Genomic DNA, 22,611 nt, shown 5'->3' with positions numbered 1-22,611 from the left:
CAGTAAGACTTGAAGTATTTATTGATGAAGGTAAATGACTACAGCCTTCAGTATGGATTACACCTCGTTGTAAACCAAAACCAAAAACCAAATCCAGTGCCGTCGAGTTTATTCCGACTCATAGTGACCCTCGATGTAAAGAAAACAAAAATCCTCACAACTAGATCGATAAGCAAAATCATGATAAACAGAGAAGAGATTGTCAAGGTTTCGTTCTACTTTGATCCACAATCAATGCCCATGGAAGCAGCAGTCAGGATACGAAACGATGTATTGCATTGGGGAAATCTGCTGCAAAAGACCTCTTTTAAGTGTTAAAAAGCAAAGATGTTGCTTTGAAGACTAAGGTGCACCTGATCCAAGCCATGATATTTTAGATTGCTTCATGTGCATGCAAAAGTTGGACAATGAGTAAGGAAGACTGAAGAAGAATTGATGCACTTGAGTTATGGCGTTGGAAAAGAATATTGAATATACCACTGTCATGGATTGAATTTTGTCCCCCAAAAACATGTGTATCAATTTGGTTAGGCCATGATTCCCAGTATTGTGTGATTGTCCACCATTTTGTCATCTGATATGATTTTCCTATATGTTGTAAATCCTATCACTATGATGTTAATGAGATGGATTAGCAGCAGCTATGTTGATGAAATCTACAAGATTAGATTGTGTCTTAAGTCAATCTCTTTTGAGATATAAAAGAGAGAAGTGAACAGAAAGACATGGGGACTTCATACCACCGGGAACAGAGCACGTCCTTTGGACCTGGGGTCCCTGTACCTGAGAAGCTCCTCAACCAGGGAGAAGATCGATGGCAAGAACCTTCCTCCAGAACCGACAGAGAGAGAAAGCCTTCCGCTGAAGCTGGTGCCCTGAATTCAGACTTCTAGCCGCCTAAACTGTAAGAGAATAAAATTGTTTGTTGAAGCCGCCCACTTGTGGTATTTCTGTTATAGCAGCACTAGATAACTAAGACAACCATGGACTGCTAGAAGAATGAACAAGTCTGCCTTGGAAGAATTCAGACAGAGTGCTCCTTAGAAGCGAGGATGGTGAGACTTCATCTCACGCACTTTGGACATGTTATCAGGAGGGACTAGTCCCTGGAGAAGGACATCATGCTTGGTAAGGTAGAAGGTCAGCAAAAAAGAGGAAGATCCTCAATGAGATGGATTGACATAGGGGCTGCAATAATGGGCTCGAACACTGCAACGATTATGAGGATGGTGCAGGACCAGGCAGTGTTTCATTCTGTTGTACATGGGGTCATTATGAGTTGGAACAGACTCAACAGCACCTAACAACAACAAGAATCACATGTAATCCTCATCACTAGGAGGTAGATGCTATTATAGGCCCTGTTTTCATAATGATAACACTGAGACTTAGAGAGACTGACTTGTCCAATACCAACCATAAACACCAAAGCCAGGAATTAAGCACGGGTCTATATGACACCCAGGTCTACGTTCTTGATCATGACTCAGAGCTCCCCTATTGGAGCTCTTCCCATGGAGCTGGCTCTCTGCAAACATCTAAGGGGCTGCATTTGTCACAGACGCTCGTGGAGAGCCTGGGAGGTCCTCTCCAAGGGCATCCCACGTGCTGTTCCACTGTTCAGGGAGAAAAGTGAAGACAATGAATGGCCTTGGGGTAAATGTTCTAGTTCTAAGCCATGCCTGTGTGGTGAGTAATCCTATTCAGAAGTGAAAAAGAAAAATAGAACACTTACTGGAAATAGGGTGAAAAGCACTCCCTCCACAGTTTGGAACTCCCTGGTAAGTGGTCATATAACCAAATCCAGGAACAAGCCACAAATCTAAGGACAATGATTTGATTTTGTGTATTATCTCTGTGGCATAGGATGTGTATCCTGGCAGCACTGGGAAGAAATGAGCTAGTAAAAATTATATGTGGGCTAGAAGAAGGTTTGAATTATCTGCATCGTTGATTTTACCTCTTGATATATTCTTTTATAAGGTTGAATTAACTGATATGCATTTCAAGTTCTCAGCTACCAGCAAGGAATTCACTTAATGAACCTCAGAGAAGTCCTGCTATGACACAGGTCAGAAAGCAGAGAGTTTCACTCTAATCAAGGCATCTTAAATAAGGCTAGAAAATTGTTTTTTAAGCTAGAAAGCCCTTATAGGTGGAAAGTGATCACATAGGGCCACATATGAGGGTTTTCTAGCTTAAAAAAACAATTTCACTTACCTTAGCTCACCAGTGTCTTATGGAGTAGGCATTATCAATAGCACCCCCATTTTACAGATGAGAAAACTGAGGCTTATATTATAATAAAATAAAAGCACCCTACTGGAACACTTGCACTACTATCATCCAAGTGCTTACTGAAAATGCACATTTCTGATGCCCACTCCTGATCTAGTGAGACCAGGCTAGGGGAGCAGGGGTGTGGAGCTGTTGAGCCTAGGAATCTGCATTAACACTCCCCATAAAGGAAAACCAGGCTGCTGGTCACAAAGACCCACCTTTCCACTCCACAATCATACTCCTCTAGCTTTTATTGTCACCTTGGGGAGATCTGATGACAGCAGGCTTACCCATTCAAAGGCTGCCAAACCAAAAAATCTGTTGCCATCAAGTAGATTAGATTCCGACTCATAGCCACCCTCCAGGACACAGTAGAGCCACCCCATGGGGTTCCCAAGGGGCGGCTGGTGGATTCAAACTGCTGACCTTCTGGTTAGCAACCAATATCTTAACCATTTTACCACCAGGGCTCTTCAAAGGCTATGGTGAAACAAAAAATAGCTAAACAAAATAGTACCCCCTAGTGCCAGCAAAACAGAGGGACCGACTTGGCTTGGGTGCTGTCTCCTGTGGGAACACAGCACTGCCCCAATCTGCCCAGCCCCTAAGTCTGGAGCCATTGCTGTACTGGAGTGAAATCCTGGCCACATTTCAGTGACAACAATGCACAAAATACTGTGATGAAAGTTGGTGGGAGGCTCAGGACATGATAGTAGCTAGTATCATAATAGCTTAGGAGCATAAACTGTGTTAGCCAGAAAATTTAGAAGTGTTTGAAGAATCCATGGGGTGAACTGTCAGAAGACAATTTGCAGGAGGCACCAAGAAGGGGCCTGGAAAAGAACACAAGAGAGAGAGACCAGCATATGCTGTGTCCAAAGACAATGAGCCCATTTTGAAAAGAAGAGCTAATTTTGAGTGTAGCAGAGGCTGACTAATTTACCTGGCCCAACCTCCACGGCCTTTAACCTAGAAGAACAAGGCAGGGAGGAGCAAAAATGCAAACAAAAGCACTGCTTTGCAGTTTTGTAGCTTAAGGAGCATGGGACAGGGTAAAGGGAATATGGAAAATGCCTTGTGGAGACTCTGGTAAAGACAACAGCCAGTCAAAGTTGAATGGCTACTATGTGCCACATAGGGTAAGAATTACAACAGTCCTATCAGGTTGAGCAACCTGCTCAACATTATACAGCAATAAATTATGGTACTAAACTCGAACCCAGGACTTCTTGACTTCAGAAGCCACGTTCTTAAGATATTTCTTCTGATCTGATTGTTTAAATGAGTGATTTAAGTTCATGGTTCAATACTTAGAAACTTATCCGTATGTTCAGAGAAAATTCCTTCGTCCACCACTGTCCAACAACCACCCAGTTCTCTTCCTCATAGGTAACAGTGTCCTTAGATTTTTGTGTGACATTCCAGAGACATTTTATGAATTTCATGCTGCTACAGCAGATTATGGAGCCCTGGTAGCCCTAGTAGCTCAGTGGTTAAGAGCTCAGCTGCTAGCCAAAATGTCAGCAGTTGAAATCTACCAGTGGCTCCTTGGAAATCCTATGGGGGCAGTTCTACTGTTTCTTATAGGGTGGGCTATATGGTTACAATGCATCAGAATCGACTCAGTGGCAATGGGTGTGTTTGTTTGTTTTTTGGTTACAGCAAATTACACATACTGTTCTGAACCTCACACTCTTCACTTCAGGCAGTATCTTGCAGATCATTCCATATCAGTACAAAAAGAGCTTCCCTGTTCTGTTTCATGGCTGCAGAGGACTTCATTGTTGTGGAGAGGCCATGATTCTTTCTGCTGGGCCTCTGTCAATAGGCATGAATCTCGTTTCTATTCTTTGTGTAGCCCATGCTCTTTATTCGAGCAAACTCCACTCCCTCCCGAGGGATCCGGAGACTCTCCTTTGACAATTAGGCTCCTTTAGGCTGAAAGAGGCAGTGACACTCTCAGGTTACCTTAATCAGTGAGAGTTTATCGTGAAAAAAAAAAACCCGTTGTCATTGAGTAGATTCTGACTCATAGGGGCCCTTTAGGACAGAGCAGAACTGCCCCATAGGGCTTCCGAGGCTCTAATCTTTACGGAAGCAGACTGCCACATCTTTCTCCCGAGGAGCAGCTGGTGGGTTCAACCGACTACCTTTCAGTTGGCAGCCAAGTGCTTAACTGCTGCTCCACTAGGGATCCTTTTATCGTGAAGACACATAAGAAAGGAACCTGGAAAACCCCTTGAGAGTGGCAGGAGGCAGTGCAGCTCTGGCAGCCAGGCCTGCAGCACCAGGCCTCCTTTGTGAGGGGCTCCACGTTAAGATGACTGTCATGGATTGAATTGTGTCCCCTCAAAATATCTGCCAACTTGGCTAGGCCATTATTCCCAGTATTGAATGATTGTCTACCATTTCGTCATCTGATATGATTTCCCTATGTGTTGTAAATCCTATCACTATAATGTTATAAGATGGGTTAGCAGCAGGTATATTGATGAGATCTATAAGATTAGATAGCATCTTAAGCCAATCTCTTTCGAGATACAAAATAGAGAAGAGAGCAGAGAGATATGGGGACCTCATACCGCCATGAAAGCAGCATCGGGAGCAGAGCACATCCTTTGGACCTGAGGTTCCTGCACAGAGAAGCTCCTAGACCAGAGGAAGATTGATGACAAGAACCTTTCTCTAGAGCTGACAAAGCCATCCCCTGGAGCTGGCACTCTGAATTTGGACTTGTAGCCTACTGGACTTTGAGAGAAAAAATTTCTCTTTGTTAAAGCCATCCACTTGTGGTATTTCTGTTATAGCAGCACTTGATAACTAAGACAGTGACTGGGCACCCCTCACTCTGCACCGAGGCCCCCACACTACCAGCTATCAGTTGCCCTTTGGGTGCTTCTAAGTGGCAGTGTCCCAGCACATGGCACCCTGGGCAGGAGTAGGGAGCTGCTAGCTGGTTACCCATAACTCTCATCCGACCATGGGTAGCCAGAGGCATGGGGCCAAGTGGTAGAGAATGTGAAGACCTGTGCATCAGGGCCCATTTCCTCAGAAGGGCCCTGGGCTTGGGGCTTAAAGCAAAATAGACTGGTTAGCAGTACTTCCTGACCAGGGAATCCAGATCTGTTCAGGAGGAGTTTGAGTGGGTTGGAATTCCTGCTGACTGAATATACAAACAGACAGTGGCTAGGCCGTATATAAAAATAGGCCTTTGATCCACAGTCTCCAGCAACCATCCCAGGAAGCCAAACCACAACCTCTGCAGCATAGGCCCAAAACTGTCAGGGCTTAGTCAATAACTGGCAGTTTCCCTAGTTTTTGCCCCTACTTCCAACTCAGGAGCAACCAGAGAAAGGCAAATCTGCTCTCCTAACTAACACATCTGATGCCCCACTTCTAGTTGGCCTGCCGCAGCTTCCCCCATCAACCACCGCTGATCAAGGCAAACCTTTTTCCACCATACAGCTTCCCACTCCCCTGCCTGCCTTTGAGTCTCTGCCAAATGCAAGTGATGGTGCTGATTCCCTTGCTATAGCAAGCTCTGAATAAATAGCCTTCGCTTGTTCTCATTTGGGTGGTCTTTATTTCCATACTGCTGTGTCAACAAAAATGGAAACCCTGGTGGTGTAGTGGTTAAGAGCTACGGCTGCCAACAAAAAGGTCGGCAGTTCGAATCCACCAGGCGCTCCTTGGAAATCCTATGGGGCAGTTCTACTCTGTCCTGTAGGGTGGCTATGAGTTGAAATAAACTAGATGGCAATGGGAACGAGTGTCAACAAGACCAGAGTAACAAAGACACCATTAAAGTTACCTTGTTCTTAGGCCCAGGCTGATTCAGTCTGGGGGGAAACGATCACCTAGGACCACGCATAAGGGTTTTCCAGCTTAAAAAACAATGTCATATACCTTAGCTCACCAAAGTCTTATGAAGTAGGCATTATCAGTAGCATCCCCATTTACAGATAAGAAAACTGAGGCTTAGAGAGGTTACATGAATTGCCCAGGATCACACAGCCAGTAAACAATGAAGCTGAGACTCAAACCTAGGTCTTCTGACCCCAGTTTGTGCCTCCTTCTGATTTCCGCTGTCCATGTGCTCCAGAACAACATGCCTCTTTTACTGGCTCTCCTTACCATGCCCAGGTCCCACATGTTAATACTCCCAAGATTCTCTCCTCGGCCTCCATTTCTCTTCCTCTCCATATTCTCTCTAGTTGTTCTCATTTACTTCCTTGCCTTGGTCTAATTCCAAACCTTTGGTGGCCCTAGGTTTCTCTCTCCAGCCCAGACTTCTCTCCTATGTTCCATACCCATATGTTTAATGACCTCCTGGCCATCTCCAGGTGGCTGCCCCATGTCACCTCCAATGTTCCCAAAATGAAACTCATTGTGTTTCTCAGTAAATTGTTTCTTCTTCTGTATTCCCTATCTCAGTAGCAGCAGCTTCCACTTGGTAAGCACAAGATAGGTGGTATCATCTCATTTTACAGATGAAGAAACTGAGGCTCAGAGCCATTAACTTACTTGCACGAGGCCATAGTACTAAGTAGTTGACAGAACCAGGATTCAAAATGAGATCTATTCTTCATTGTCCCCCGTGTACCAGGCTGTACCACTGCCATCACTCTGTTGCACATGTCAGAAGTCATGGTGTCGTCCTTGACTCCTCCCTGCCAGCCCCACTTTCCTCAGTCCCACAGCTGCTTCAGAGCCAAGTCAGTCATTCTGCCTCCTAAATGTTCCTCAGGTGGTACCTTTTCTCTACTCCAGTTGTCATTCCCTTTCTTCAGCCCCTAATTATTACTCCCTCATTGCTAAAATAGCTTCCTAACTAGTCTGTCTCTAGCAGCAACTTCCACCTCAAATCCTGTCTCCACGGGAATAAGTTTGCTAAAATGCACCTGATCATTGCGCTTGCCTGTTTAAGAACCTCCAAAAGCTTCCTACTACCTTCAGGAGAAAATCCCAACTCCTTGTTTCTGCCCTTGCCTCTCTACCCGAGTGGTCTTTTTCTAGGTCTCTGCAAAAAAAAAAAAAAAGGCCCATCTCCTTGAGATTTCCATTAACTGAACCAATACACATGCACTCTCATTGCATATTGCACCAGTCCAGCCATCTACACTGTATTGCAATGAACTGCAGAATAATGCCTGAGCAAGAGCCGTTCGTATGCAAAGTAGAGAGAGGCTGAATTATGCAGGCACTATTGAACAAGTCTACAGTAATCCATCGTGCTATTGTTTACCCAACAGGTTGTGTTTATATTTTCTTTGGAAACAGGTAATTTGCTTTTACAACAGGGTAGCCAATTAGGCACCAGGATGGCAGGATGCCAGTGTTACTGAGTGATTTATCGCTTCACATCTCATTGAAAAGGAACAGTACTTCACAAACTTTCCAAAACCATGGTCAACTGAGAGTGGTTAATTTGTGCTTTGAAGACAAAAGATTCTGTCCTTGGGTGCACATTAGTATATTATAGGCTCCGAATAAACCAGCAATGCAGAAACTGGAGCAATTTTGCTTTCAGGGGATGCTTTTTCTCTTTGCACATCTATCTATGAACATTTTTGGGAAGAGTTTTCCTTCAAAAGAGTGTGGGAAAGCACGGGAATAGAGTGCAGATGCAGAAGTCATGGCAGAAGTCAGGATGCAAGCACAGGCCTGCCGCTCTCTGCCTGGGACCTTCTTGCCTGGACCTTTCTATGGTTAACTCTTACTGGCCTTTCAAGATTCGGTTCATGCGTCACTTCTTCCTAGAAGTCACCTCTCTGTCTCTCTCTGTAGCTGTGTCTCTGTCTCTCTCACACACACACATACATAAGTACACATTTGTGATATGTAATCACTATGTGACGTCAACACTCCTCTGTCATAATACCCGTCTGTATTTTCCCTGGTTGACAGAAAATTCAGCTCAGACTGGAGTCGAACGAGAATTTATAAACTCAAGGCTATAAAAGCTCTGGCCCCGCATCCAGCCAGGCTCAAATTCAGTGGGAAAGCAGTCATGTGGCTTCCCCAACAGGCCCATTTCATGGGTCATGTGTCCAGCCCTGACACCATCTCTGTGGCTGAGGAAATGGAGTGTAGGATTGTATTAGACCTAGGACACAGGTGTCACCTCTGAGGTTGGGAGGAGGTGGCCCCAGGTAAGAAAAAAAAGGGGGGAGGATGGATACAGGATCCCAAACCACAAAGGTCCATCACAGTGCATGCCTGTTAGCACCAAACCCATTGCGTCGAGTTGATTCCAACTCATAGCGACCCTATAGGATAGAGTAGAACTGCCCCATAGGGTTTCCACGAAGCAGCTGGTGGATTTGAACTGCTGACCTTTTTTGGTTAACAGCCAAGCTCTTAACCACTGCACAACCAGGGCTCCTCATGGTGCACAGCCCAGAGCAAATGCCCCTAAAATATTCTACCTACTTATCTGTCTCCCCAGGCAGACTGTGAATTCCCCAAAGGTGGAATGGGGTCTCTTCATATCCCGCACCTAGCACCCTGCCTGCTATACCTAATATTCTACAAATGATAAATGGGGACACAAAGAATTTAGAGCGAGATTCCTGCTTTCAAGAAATTTCTGGTCTAGTCCATGAGCTACGATCTATGCAATAAAAATCAACTAACCAGACAAAGTAACACCATCTAAGCACCAAATGAATGATTCAGGTATTAAGTGTAAAGAAATTCAAAGAAGCAACAGTTGAGGAAAGGGTCTGAGGAAACCTGCCGCTAGTGCCCAACTCTCGACAGCCCTCATGCCTCCAGAGGGGCCAAAGGAGCTGGGGGAAGCTACCCCAGGATGCTGACATCATAAGGAAATTAGGATTAAATGAAAGTAATACCTACAAAGCACTTAGCATAGTGCTTGACTCATAGTCAGTATTCGCCAAATATTAAATGTTGTATCAGCCATTGCTGCATAACAAATCACCCCAAAATTTAGTGATTAAAAGGTTCTAAAAGAACATGTGGGGTGGAAAAGATTGTTATAACCATTCTTGTGGCCATTTTTAGAGAATACAATCTGACAATTATTATAGTTATCATTTACTAAGCACCTGTCATATGCCCTGTGACTTGCATGTATTATCTCAAAATATCTTAAGTCACTGGATTTGTGGATTAAACTGTAGGCTTAGGAGAGTATTTCTGAGTGAGGAAATATATATGAGGAATCTGAAAGAGTCACAGAAAAGCAAATCCTTTTTCACAGAAAGGGAAGTAGGAATTGTTACCAAGTATATATGTTATAAATAACCCATAGCACAAATTACATTCAATTACTTTGAACAAAGCTTAGCAAATCTTATTTAAACTGACTACTTGAGAAAATTAAACTAATTTATCTGTACTAGCTACAAATAATTTGCTGTATTTCTAACAAAGAGCATCTTTGAATCTCTGGCAGCCTTCCTTGTCATACTGTGCAATGTTGGGATCCATTTGTCTGATTTTGCCTTTATTCCCAAGTTCCTTAAACCTTCCCACTGGCCCAGATGGAAAGGTATCAAAGGAAGAAGGAAGCTCCAAGCTCCCACTTGTTCACTTACACGTGGACAGAGTAGATGGCTATGTCTATAGGTGGAAAAGCCATTGGTTAGCCACCACACTTGAAATTTCCCGTACTGCTGATATTCCCTAAAGGCCTTCCTAAGAAGCACGCTTATCTACCCAAGGAAGTAGATTATCTGGGAGGACAAGCACCTTAACTGGGGAGCAATTGTGGCTCAGTGGTAGAATTTTCACCTTCTATGCAGAAGACCTGGGTTTGATTTCTGACTTAGGTGTTTCATGCACAGACACCACCCGTTATCAGTGGAGGTTTGTGTGTTGCTATGATGCTGAACAGGTTTCAACAGAGCTTCCAGACTAAGAAGGACTAGAAGAAAGGTCTGGTGATTTACTTCTGAAAATCAGCCAGTGAAAACCCTATGGATCTAAACTGTCCAATTCATAACGATTTAAGGAGACGGCACAGGACCAGGCACTGTTTCATTCTGTTGTGCATGGGGTCCCCGTGAGTTATGGTTCAACTTGATGACAGCAACAACAGCTACCATAAAGTAAGGGATTGGTTTATCTTACCAAAATCTATAAGTATTTATTGCTACATATCAAGATGTGGGTCCCTCATGGTTTCAGGGGACATCCAAGTCAACTGGCATAATAAAATCTATTAAGAAAACTTTCTGCATTCCACTTTGAAGAGTGGCGTCTGGGGTCTTAAACGCTAGCAAGCAGCCATCTAAGATGCATCAATTGGTCTCAACCCACCTGGATCAAAGGAGAATGAAGAACACCAAGGATACAAGGTGATTACGAGCCCAAGAGACAGAAAGGGCCACATGAACCAGCGACTACATCATCCTGAGACCAGAAGAACTAGATGGTGCCCGGCTACAACCGATGACTGCCGTGATAGGGAACACAATGGAGAACCCTGAAGGAGCAGGAGAGCAGTAGGATGAAGACCCCAAATTCTTATAAGACCAGACTTAATGGTCTGACTGGGACTAGAAGGACCCTGGTGGTCATGGCCCCCAGACCTTCTGTTGGCCCAGGACAGGACCCATTCCCAAAGCCAACTCTTCAGACATAGATCGTACTGGACAATGGGTTGGAGAGGGATGCTGGTGAGGAGTAAGCTTCTTGGATCAGGTGGACACTTGAGACTTTGTGGGCATCTCCTGCCTGGAGGGGAGATGAGAGGGTGGAGGGGGTTAGAAGCTGGTGAAATGGACACGAAAAGAGAGAGTGAAGGGAGAGAGTGGGCTGTCTCATTAGGGGGAGAATAATTCGGAGTGTGTAGCAAGGTGTATATGGGTTTTTGTGTGAGAGACTGACTTGATTTGTAAACTTTCACTTAAAGCACAATAAAAATTATTAAAAAAAAAAAAAGATGTAGGTCCCTGAGGGTGTAGGTGCTGCAAACGGAGGAATTCAGGGCTGGGAGGGTGATGTGAAGCCTGGGGCATCATATAATTGCGATGGACATCTGAGAATCAGAGCCCTGAAAATCGGCGTCCTGAATCTAAAAACGAACTTCATCTTTCATAATTTTTCCGTAGCCAGCCCTATTGTTTGTTGCTGGCCAGTAGCTCTGACTCTTGGTGACCCCATATATGCAGAATAGAACTGCTCCATAGTGTTTTCAAGGCTGTGACCTTTCAGAAGCAGATCACCAGGCCTGTCTTCTGAAGTATCTCAGAGCCAGCCAGCCCTACACATGGTGATTAGTTTCAAAAGGAGTGTAGGGACCAGTCAGAAAAATAGAAAGCACACAGGTTGTTTTACATTTTAATGCAAGTATTAGAAGACTGAACTTTTAAAAAGAAAAACTGAGGCAACATAGAGGTAGTAAATGTAGGAAGCAACCATTACTTCTATGGTTGGGGGAACAAAGGAATGCGTTTGGGGTTATCAGAAATTAAATGCTTAGAAGAGGGGCTCCAAAAACCTGGGATCCAGACTCTAAGTAGGCACTGTGCAGCTGGTGTTTGGTGCCTCTGAAGAAGAGTGTTGAAAGAGGTTGGAGAACAGAACCAGTTCAACAGCCAAGGGGAAATACTAACAGAAATGGCAAGCAAACAGAAAGGAAGCCCCTTCGCCTTCCTCCAGCCTTCCAGCCTCCCTCTGTTGCTCCCTAGTGGCAGAACCTAAAAAGGAACCAGCTGGCAAAAAAATGCAGTTTGCAGCATCACAGAGCCCAGTATAGAAGGAGCTGAGAGACAAGAGATTCATAGTTGACCCAGGGTATATTTCAAGATACATGCATGGGCTAGTTTTGTTACAGTCACTTGTGGCTACTCTTCAAGGAAGTAATTCAGTTGACAATCCATCAGGATTCCTTTTGTGTCTTGGTTAACAGCAAATTTGGAGCTAAGCTTTGTCAAATGGAAGTAGCCTTCTTTAGGTAGTGTAATTCCCACTGGACTTATGAGTCGGAATCAACTCGATGGCAGTGGGTGGTTTATCTTTACATTCCTTTTTTATCTCCATTTTGCTGTTAAGTGCATCAGTAAATTTATTTCAAAAATTGTATTTTTCAGTCCTATGATTTCCATTTGGTTCTCTTTGTTGTTTCATTTCTCTGCTGAAATTTCCTATTTCGACAGTCACTACGCATATTTTCCTTTGTCTTTGAACATAGTTATAATAATAAAAACAAATACTTGCTTTAAAAGCCTTGTCTGCTCATTCCAACATATGGGTCACCTCTGGATCAGCCTTCATTGATTATCTTTTCCCTTGAGAATGGGGTATATTTTCCTGTTTCTTTGTGTGCTGAGTAATTTTGGACTATATCCCAGACATCGTGATTGCTGTGTTGTGGAGATTCTGGATTCTGTAATATTCTTCCAATGAATGTCAGTTTTGTTTTAGAAGATAATTAACTTGTTAGATTCAAACTTCAAAGTGTCTCTTGGGTTGGAGCTCAAATCTCATTTCAGTTCTTTTATCCGTCACTTGGCTATTTAAAATCTAACCACGTATGTGTGACTTAGGAGTCATTCAGAGATTTGGGCAAAGTTTCTATGCAGAATTTGGCTCTCTCTTGGCCAAAGAGATTGGTTCAGGGATAGACTGTGGCTTAATCAAATCAATCAAAGTCATCTCTGAGATTTATAGCTACATAAACATTCGTGAAACAAGCCCACTTTCTACTGTGGTTTCTGAGTTGAGATGGGAGCATGAGAGATGGAGAGGGCCAGGGAACATCTTGCCCGTCACATGAGGTAAAGTTTGTTGAATTAAGTGAAGCAAAACTAGCAGAGCTGAGAAATAGAAAGAGACAGCTCTATATACAGCCATGTCTGAAGCCACATCAATCTCTGGACTTCCCGATTATGTGAACCAATGTCTTCTATTTCAGCTGAAGCAAGTCTGAGTTGGGTTTCTGTCACTGTCAGTGGAAGAAATCCCGACTAATGCCAAAAGCAATATATATATAAGATCCAATCGCTGGATCAATTTATGAAACTCAAAATAAGTCATCAGATTCTTCATAAACCGAGCAGCTACTCTAACCGCATTTTATGATTTAATGAATTCTTACCCATTTCCAAGTATCTACAAACTTATATGACACTGATGTCTTCATTGTAATATCCTCCAGTCATTTCAATTCACAAGCCTCATAGCAAAGTACAATTTAAGGAATGGTCTAATTTCCTTCTCTGAAGGCAAGTAGAGTTTCTTAAAAGGAGACCTGCATTTTTATTGTTAAATCAGGATTCAATCTAAATAAAATCAATGAAAGAGAACAACGCACTCTAACACCTTATATTTTGGTAATTGTTTAAAACACATAATGTGAATACTCTTTTGGCGACAATAAAGTAAGTGTATTTTGTTGGTCCTTTTATTCTCAGGATAGGAGGTTCCAACATTAACATTTATGTAATTATAACCTATTTATTAAGAAGACTCAGCATGCCACAAACAGAAAAGACTGGATTTTTTCTGACCACTGCCTCTTTAAATAGCTTCAGTCAAGTTGTTTTCCCTTTCATACAGAGTTGAGTCACTTTCATACAGTTTCCTCTGCCTCCCACAAGCACCTTGAGAAGTGGATAAGTCGAATATTGTCATGATCATCACCCCCATGTTACAGATGGAAATGCAAATTACATAGCTAGAAACAGAAAGAGGTGGAGCCCGAACTGGCTCTTTGAACTCCATCTGAGTGCTCTTTTCCATGGCAATAGGTCAGTGTGGGGCTGGGAGTGCCCCCATGATGGCCACCTGGGGGCAGTCACCAGCAACCCATGGCCCAGGCAGAGGGAATCATGGAACCACTCATATCTCTTTCACTTATCACCTCTGACCTTTCTTCAGGTACATCAAGCTCTTTCTCATGTTAGTCTGTCTTTTGCCATAAATTTCTCACCCCACCCCCACATCCCTATGGCTGCTCCTTTTCCTTTTTCAGGTATTAACCGCTGTGTCAGCTTCTGTTTCTCTTGAGCCACCCCAAAGCTCAAGTTCCAGTCCGAATAGATCAGGATTAGCTGAACACCCAGAAACAAACCATGATGGCTCCAGGCATGGGCAGTGGAAGTGGAATGACAGTCTCTCCTGAAGGGATACTTATTGCCCCAGGGTCACCAGGGTAGAGTGAACTCTAGCATCAAAGTGACCTTGGGCACCTCCCTTAACCACTCTCTAATTCTCAATTCCCTACTTCATAAACTAAAGAAAATAATAATTCTTACCTTATAGAGTTGTTGGTAGGTAAAGGAAAGATATGCATATAAAAACCTAGCACGATGCCTAAAACATAGTAATTGTTTAAGAAATACAAACTACTATTACTGTTGTCATCAGTATGTTTGGAACCATTGATGCTGTCCTTGTTTTCTGCGTCAGTTTTTTATTAAAAACCAGGCCGTTATGTGAAAGTCAGTGTTACACAAAAATAGACGATGACTACATCAGATCACAAAATGGAGGATGACTATATCATTATATAACTTCCAAATTACATCATTACATAACTGCCAAACCACTGAGAATCATGGCCAAGCCAAGTTGACACATAACGTTAACCATCATAGCCAGCACTACCCTTGCCTCATACCTCAGTGCTCTTTACTGCCAGAGTGTGTTGTTAATGCACAAAATAGTTGGATAATAGATTTTTTACTATTGTTGTAAATGCAAAATGTTGGATAATGAGATAAGTGTATTATAATTGTTCATGAAATACTGAACAATGGGATTGGGTTTCTGTATCTGCTTTCCTACTGGCATAGGGGTTTCTTGAGGGTAAGGAATGGATCTTAGCTTTCTCAGTGTCTTAACACAGCATCTTCTCAAAGTGAACAAATGAATTAATTATTTAGTACAGATAAGAATTTAGGCCACCAATAAGTTTCTAATGGTGAAGTTTTTGAGCTAACTCTTTGTTTCCTTCTCTTCTTTCTCCAGTGGACTTGGCCTCCATCTTAAGTGCTCTGGGGGAGGAGGTTGATGGGTTTAGTTGTTAATATAAATTCAGCCACTCTGAAGGGACCTTAGGATGATCTGGTGGAAGGCTGAGCCTGATGGGGCCTTGAATTGTTCCAATAGCCTTTTTTCAAAGCTGTCGAGACTAATGTTCACTACCACACACCCACTTTTGCCTCAGCCCCTCTCACCACTCTCTTTTCAACTCTCTCGCTCCTAGAGTTAAAAAAATAAAAAACCATTGCCGTTGAGCTGATTCCAACTCATAGTGACCCCAGGTATGTCAGAGTAGAACTATGCTCCATAGGATTTTCAATGACTGATTTTTCATAAGTCACCAGGCCTTTCTTCTCAGGTGCCTTTTGGTTAGTAGCCAAGCACGTTAACCATTTGCACCACCCAGGGACTCTGCTCTTGGAATTACTGGTAGAGAAATTAGGTAGTTTCCCAGCCCAAGGTTTCAGGGTTGGAAAATTCTTGTCCTGCCTCCACTTTCCCCCCAAGCCTTCAAAGGGAACCCCAAACATAAGATGGATAAAAATTTGATCAATGTACAAAAGCCTCTTTTAAAGCCTCTCTAGGCTCCCATTCTGATATCTGATGAGCTTATATGTTTATTTTGAAACACATAGTAAAAATTCAGGCCCATCTCCCCACCTGACCCTTTGTCCAGGGTAAGGAGGCTAGTCAGCCTCTGCAGGGCTCCTGCAGTCCTCACCGCGTGGGAGCTCAAACAACAAATAGAGAAGCAGTCAACACTGACAAGAGGTAGGTGATTCTCTTACACCCTAGACTGTCTTGTTCTGAGAGAGGGTTTAACTTAACCAAATACAAAACCTGACAGGTATTTCTCCCAAGTGAATCAATGGGGAGGAGCTGAAGTGACTTTTTTTTTTTAAATAAATGAAATATTTAAAGAAAGAGTTTGAAGGGAACCCTTAATATTCCCGTCAACTCTGACACGTGGGATTCACAGCCCTTTCCTCCCTGTAACAGCATCGTGATTCATCACGAACCCTGCCAGCTGTGGGCTGCACATTATTCTTCTAACAGTGCAAGCTTTCCCCGGAGAACTCTGGGAACACACCACTCCCAGCTGCCTTATGATCTTCATGTCATTAAGAACCAGCCGTCTGTTTACGTCTCCTTCAGAGATTTAGACAGAGTAAAAATCGATACCTTAACGCCAGCTTTGACCCTGTCACATAGTCAAGGGCTCTGCAGAAGGGTCTGCTCTCTTAATACCGCATGAACTGGCTTGCTTTGACTAAGAGAGCAGCTGTGTTTTTTTCTTATTTCAAATTCTGTGCGTAACAAAAAAGGTAGTGTTGTTTTTTGAATCAACTGAAGTATAATTTACATACAATTAACTTACTGCACCCATTTTATATGTACAGTTGACGTTTTGACAAATAGGTCCATCTGTGCAACCATCACTGCAATCAAGATCTAAACATTTTATCACCACCATGAGTTCCTGCATGCCCGTCTGCAGTCAATCTTTCCAACTCCCACCCAGGCAACCACAGGGCTGTTCTCTATCGCTATAAATTAGTTTCGCCTATTCTAGAATCTCATGTGAATGGAATCATATGGTATGTCCTTTTTTGTGTCTGGCTTCTTTAACTCAGCGTAATGTTTTTGATACTCACCAATGTTATTTTGTGTATCAATAGCTTGTTTGTTTTAATGGCAGAATAGCATTCCATTGTATGGCTTATATCACAATTGGTTTACCCACTCTCTTGTTAATAGGTGTTCGGGTTGTTTCCAGGTTCCGGCCATTGTAAATAAAACTACCATGAACATTAATGTGCAATTCTTTCTCTAGACACATGAGCTCATTTCTCTTGTCCATATAACTAGGAGTGGAGTAAAATGCATTTTTAAGAATTCATCAAATGTGGTAATGCAGACTATGACCAAGAGCTGTGGGGAAATGTGAATGTTGCAGGCAATTAGAAAAGAAAATTATAGTACAGTGAAAATCCAAATGGTGAGGGTTTCTGCGGCATGAGCAATATGGCAGTTATGGAATGCGCTGGAATATAGGGACTTAACAATTCCTTGCTCTTCTTCAGACTAAGAGAGCTTGAACATGCCCCTTACCTCCTACAAGCGCCACACAATGAAAGTAATACTAGCTGATCCTTACTTCACCAGGCTTTAAGATCATCTCTTGGAAAATGTTTGAGTCTTTTAAGGGAACTTTAGTAATAAAAAGCAACGTGACATACATTGTAGTTACAAATATAGACTGAGTGCCGGAGGCCAGGCACAGAACAGACGTATGATAGGTACCCAATGAATGTTCCCCTTAAAATGATGCACATAAAAGAAATTATTTTTGGTCCCAGCTACCAATCTGGAGCCTCAGTCTTCTGGACGAGCAAAGGTGAGGGCTGGAACTGAAGGCTGTAATCCCCTGCAGCCTTGGGCTCATGCAACGGACCCTGTACTCACTATTTCTGTTCTGAGGATCCAACCCTATTTTCTACTCGTTTTTATTCATGAGATGGCTTCTCCTAGGAACCACCCTTCTTTTTCCTCCCAAGGCTAACTCAAGGGCTTTGATTTTTGTTTTGGACACTCCAGCCCTTCAGAAACCACAGAAAAGTCCCTAATTTACCCCTCACCTCTGAGATCCCCAGAGCCAGGGAGGACACATGGCCTTCGCCACTGTGGCTGGGCATTGTTTTGGTTCCATGCATCAACCTCTGTGACAGTCACAGAGAAACTCATTAGCTTCAAACACAGCCATAACCTGTGCCCTCTTTCCTGAGCTGATTTCCCTATTAGTCTCCGTGAAAAGAGACATCTGTAAGCTGCCCGATTCAATTACTGCAGTTCTTTCTCTAAAATGCTTCTAATTTCTATATGTTTTTAGCTGAAATTGGGTGGCTCCCCTTCCTAATGAATTCAAGTGACCCTCTTCCCAGATGATGGCCGCTATAATTATGCCTCACTGAACTCCCAGAGGACTGTTTAAAATTGGGGGGTGTCTAAGGTAACCTTTGTTATAACCCCATATTTACCTGTGCTTGGCTTCTAGGGGACGAGAAGGACGTTTCTCAACAGATTCATTCTTTCACCCACTGGCTTACAGAGATGCAATGTGACTATACATGTGTTACCATCCCATTCATTTCCGTCCTGTGTAGAGTAGCTGACTCTGTGGGTGCCATGTGGTGTTTGTGTTGGGTGATGTGTGGCTCTGCAGGAGGGGGAAAACGGGTGATACTCTTATTATTTCAAATCGCTTCCACCCACTGGGCTGAGTCACTGGAACGTCACTGCCTGGGATTTTGCATCAATCTCAAAAATATACCTCTGAAAAGCTTTCCACTCTCAGTAGCATCTCCATTCCCTCACTCAGACTTTCCTTAAAAGGAAAGTCTGCATGGATCTTGAGCACAGCTACTTCTAAGTATCTAAGTGCTCCCTCTATGTTTTACCTCTTGCCGAGTACAGTAATGCAGTACATCTGCACAGCCCTTGACAGCCCCTGAGCCTGAGCTCTGAGCAAGGCAAGTGTTAGTGTCCCCCTTTTACACCCAAGAAAACCAAGATTCCAGGAAGCGGAGGGACTCTCCAAGGTCGCTGGAGAGGCACTGGAGCTAGGATCCAGGTTTGCTGCCTTCTAGCCTAATCCTGGAGGTTCCTGGGTGGTGCAAACGGTTTGCTCTTGCTGCTAACCAAAAGGCTGGTGGTTTGAACCCACCCAATGACACTTTGAAAGAAAGGCCTGGCAATCTGCTTCCATAAAGATTGTTGTTGCTGGATGCCATTCAGTTCCGACTCACAGCAACCCCATGTGATGGAGTAGAACCACTCCCATAGGGTTTTCTAAGTTTGCAGTTGTTACAGGAGGAGCTTGCCAGGTCTTTTCTCCCACAGTGCTGCTGGGTGAGTTTGAACCAGCAACCTCTCAGTTAGCATCTGAAAGCTTAACTGTTGTGCTACTACGGCTCCATTTGTAAAGATTACAGCCAAGAAAACCCTATGGAGCAGTTCTACTCTGTAACACATGGGGTCACCGTAAGTCAGAATCAACTCAATGGCAGTGGGTTTAGTTGGCCTAATCCTGAATCAACAAGAGAGGGAAAAGGACCTTTGGGTCTGAATCCATGGACCCCTGAAAAATAACAGTGAGGCAAGTGAACACATAAAAATCCACTTTGGCTGGAAGGATTCTACCATCTTACGTTGGATTTCAGATCACAGAACGAATCAGATCATTTCCTTTTCATCTTATGCTTCAGACCATGGTCAGTCTGCTCTCCCTGCCCCTCAAATCCAGAACAAGAGCCTTCCTACAAGGGCTTGGCTGGGTTCAAGAATGATAGTGACTGTCCCTAAGGAAAAGAAAGATTCCTAAACAGTGAGGCAGGGTGGCCCAGTGGTTGTAAGATCGCCCCACTGTGGCCAGGCAGGTTGGGGTCTAGCCCTGTGTGACTTCGGCAAGGAACTTGTGACTGAACCTTGTTTCTTACAGGTATTATTATCATAGGGTTGTTATGAAGATTAAATGAGATCATGAATATAAAGCACCCAGCTCACCTATGAAGCCTTCTACAAGTGTTGCTGATAGTGATATAAATCTTCAATAGCTATCTTATGCTACATAGTTGGAAGATATTTGATATTCCAAGTAATGGCTCTGGTCTCACTTTTTAAGCACCTTCTATAACAACAGTCTTTTAAGATTTTCTTTGTAAAGGCTCTTAACCTCGTTATGCAAGCTTAACCTCTATATCCAATCATGCTGCCAAAACAAATCTCTTCTAGTGAAAACATTTATTTTACATTTATCATATGGCTGACTGGGGCCCCCTACCGTCAGAGGAGCCCCGACTACTTGTTTTTGTTTTCCACCCAGAGAAACTCTTGGAAACCTTCTAAGAGGAGTCCTGGTAAGCCTTGGGAGGACTAGTTAACCCATCAGAGCAGGTCCCACAGCCTTAAGAACATGAGAACAGCTGCCCTCTCCATAGAAAAGGGCATCCTCTCCAAAAGTAAGGGTAAGTCAGGATTTCTTGCTGCTTCTTGAATATTCTATAGTTCCCCTACCCAAATAAAAATTTCCACCCTCCTTACAAACAGTTGAGCATCCTCTCACTGCACCTCTGTACATAGGAGTCCTTGGGGCTCTTTGGTATCTGGATCCAAACAAGAGCTACCTATGGCAGACACCTCATTGTCCTCACTCTGCTCCGGCTGAGGAAGGCATGGGGCCTGGGAGCCCCACCCAGCCTCCTACTGTTGGAAACCAGTTCTAGTAGCAGACAGCAGAGGGATCCAGTCACGTGATGGTGGCAGAGGTTGGAGCAGAGACGTACCACCTGCCACGCATGGCGGCCTGCATAGAATTTACTCTCACTGCTGATGGGCCACTCAGATGAAAATCCTAGGTCCGTGTGTTTTATCATTTTGGAACTGTAACAAGAATGATGGCAACAACAGATAGACAGACACTTACACAGTGCTTACTCTATGCCAGGCACTATTCTAAGCACATTATATATATGAACCCTTCAGTTCTGCCCTCATACCCCAGGACGGGCAGAGCAGCAGTCTGAGTCCCTTTCAGGTCCAGGGAGGAGGAAGCATGCCCAGTTGGAGGAGGCTGGAAAGGAGAGTGAGTTCTCTTTTCTGGAATATCTGTGACTTGGAAACCCCTCCCTGTCTCCTCTGAGATGTTCCTGCCTCACAGCAATTCAGTCTTTCTTCTATTTCTGAACTTGGGCATCTCCAAAATATTTTTTCCCTGCAATGTCTGGTCTCCATCCCCAAATCATCATTTGTCTATTGGGGCATTTTATTTATGTATGTATAACATCCCTAGAAAAAGAATCCCAGGATTTTTCCTCCTGTGTGTTTTCATCTTGCTTCTTCGTGGACCATGATGAGCTGAGGTGGTCAGTACAATGAAACTAAACTGACCCGGAAGCAGATTATTCCGCCGCTTTTTTGTATCTTTCAGATGCATGTCAAATCCGGGGCTACTCACCGCACGCTGGTTTATGTAACCTGCCCGTGAGGTTCACAACAATTTTCCCAGCTCTATGATCATCAGTGATTTCATTTTCACCAACGTAACCATGCTGCATCATCACAGTTAGAAATATAATGATGACTTTGGAGCACGGCCTGATAAAATTCTGGTGTTTGCCTGTCTTCTTGGCATTATCGACACTCTTAAGAGCGATGGCTAGGACATTCATGCGCACTATCATGGCGGCAGGAAAAGAGGGCAGAAGGAGAAAGGAACGGGTGAGCACACTTGCCTTCTCTGAGTCTCACTGTTTTCTAGATCACCATTAGCACCCCTGAGCTAAGCAGCCCCTCTCCAAGCTCTTTGGCCCCAGTAGGACAGAAAAAACTGTTTGAGTCTTTTCAATATTGCAAAAAAAAACCCATGATCTTCTCATGGGTCGGAATTATTTCCTTTTCTTTTTGTATCTCCTGCCACTACCAGTGACCCACACGCAGCAGGCATTTAGTAAACGTCTCTTCAGGGAATGAATGAACAACATAATCATCCCACTTGGCACACTCAGACCTCACTTGAAGAATATTGAAGTTCAGCATGTAGTTGATGAGCAGATGGCAGGCATTTCTAATTAGAAGACAATGAAAATAACTGATTAGGTAGATGTTGGCTGAATAGAGAGATTGTGAAAAAGAAATACATTGACATAGTGGAATTATAAAATCCTTGCTCCATCTGCTAAGAACAGTTTGAGGGTAGATATGTTGATTTTTTTTTGTGTGTGTTGATAATAAGGGCAGAGATGGGTCGTCTTTTAGAACTCCTGTTGGATTCAAGGACATCACACTCTGTTGCACATAAGGGCAGAGATGGGTTGTCTTTTAGAACTCCTGTTGGATTCAAGGACATCACACTCTGTTGCCGTCTAGTCAATTCTGACTCATAGCAACCCTATAGGACAAAGTAGAACAGCCGCATAGGATTTCCAAAGCTGTAACCTTCATGGCATCAGGCTGCCACATTTTTCTTCCACAGAGCGGCTGGTAAATTCAACCACCCACATTTTGGTTGGCAGCCAAACACTTAACCACTTCACTACAAGAGCTCCTTAAGGACATCATAAAAAAAAAAAAAAAAAAAAAGGACATCATAGCCTGTCAAAATTTCGGAGATCAAAAACACATGATGGGAGAAGTGCAGCTCTGGCTATAAAATTTAGGACTATAAATCTCATGTGATTCCCTGAATAATCTCCCCTTTAACCCTGAGTCCATCTCCAGCAGCCTGAGCCCCCATTGCCACCACCATGCCCAAGAGAAAGGTCCAACATGATAAAATACAAGGGAGCAGTGAACCATGGTACAGAGCAGCAGGGTTGC

General features: G+C 43.5%; 1 pseudogene; it reads right to left on the bottom strand.

Annotated features, from left to right (window-relative positions):
- Positions 1-10,633: 10,633 nt before the first annotated feature.
- LOC135227633 (small ribosomal subunit protein uS8-like) lies at positions 10,634-22,331 on the bottom strand (annotated as a pseudogene).
- Positions 22,332-22,611: the final 280 nt, after the last annotated feature.

This window comes from Loxodonta africana, chromosome 14, assembly GCF_030014295.1.
Source record: "Loxodonta africana isolate mLoxAfr1 chromosome 14, mLoxAfr1.hap2, whole genome shotgun sequence".
In the NCBI taxonomy this organism is placed as follows: domain Eukaryota; kingdom Metazoa; phylum Chordata; class Mammalia; order Proboscidea; family Elephantidae; genus Loxodonta; species Loxodonta africana.
The sequence above is the reverse complement of the archived record's forward strand: the minus strand, read 5'-3'. Positions and strand labels throughout refer to the sequence as shown.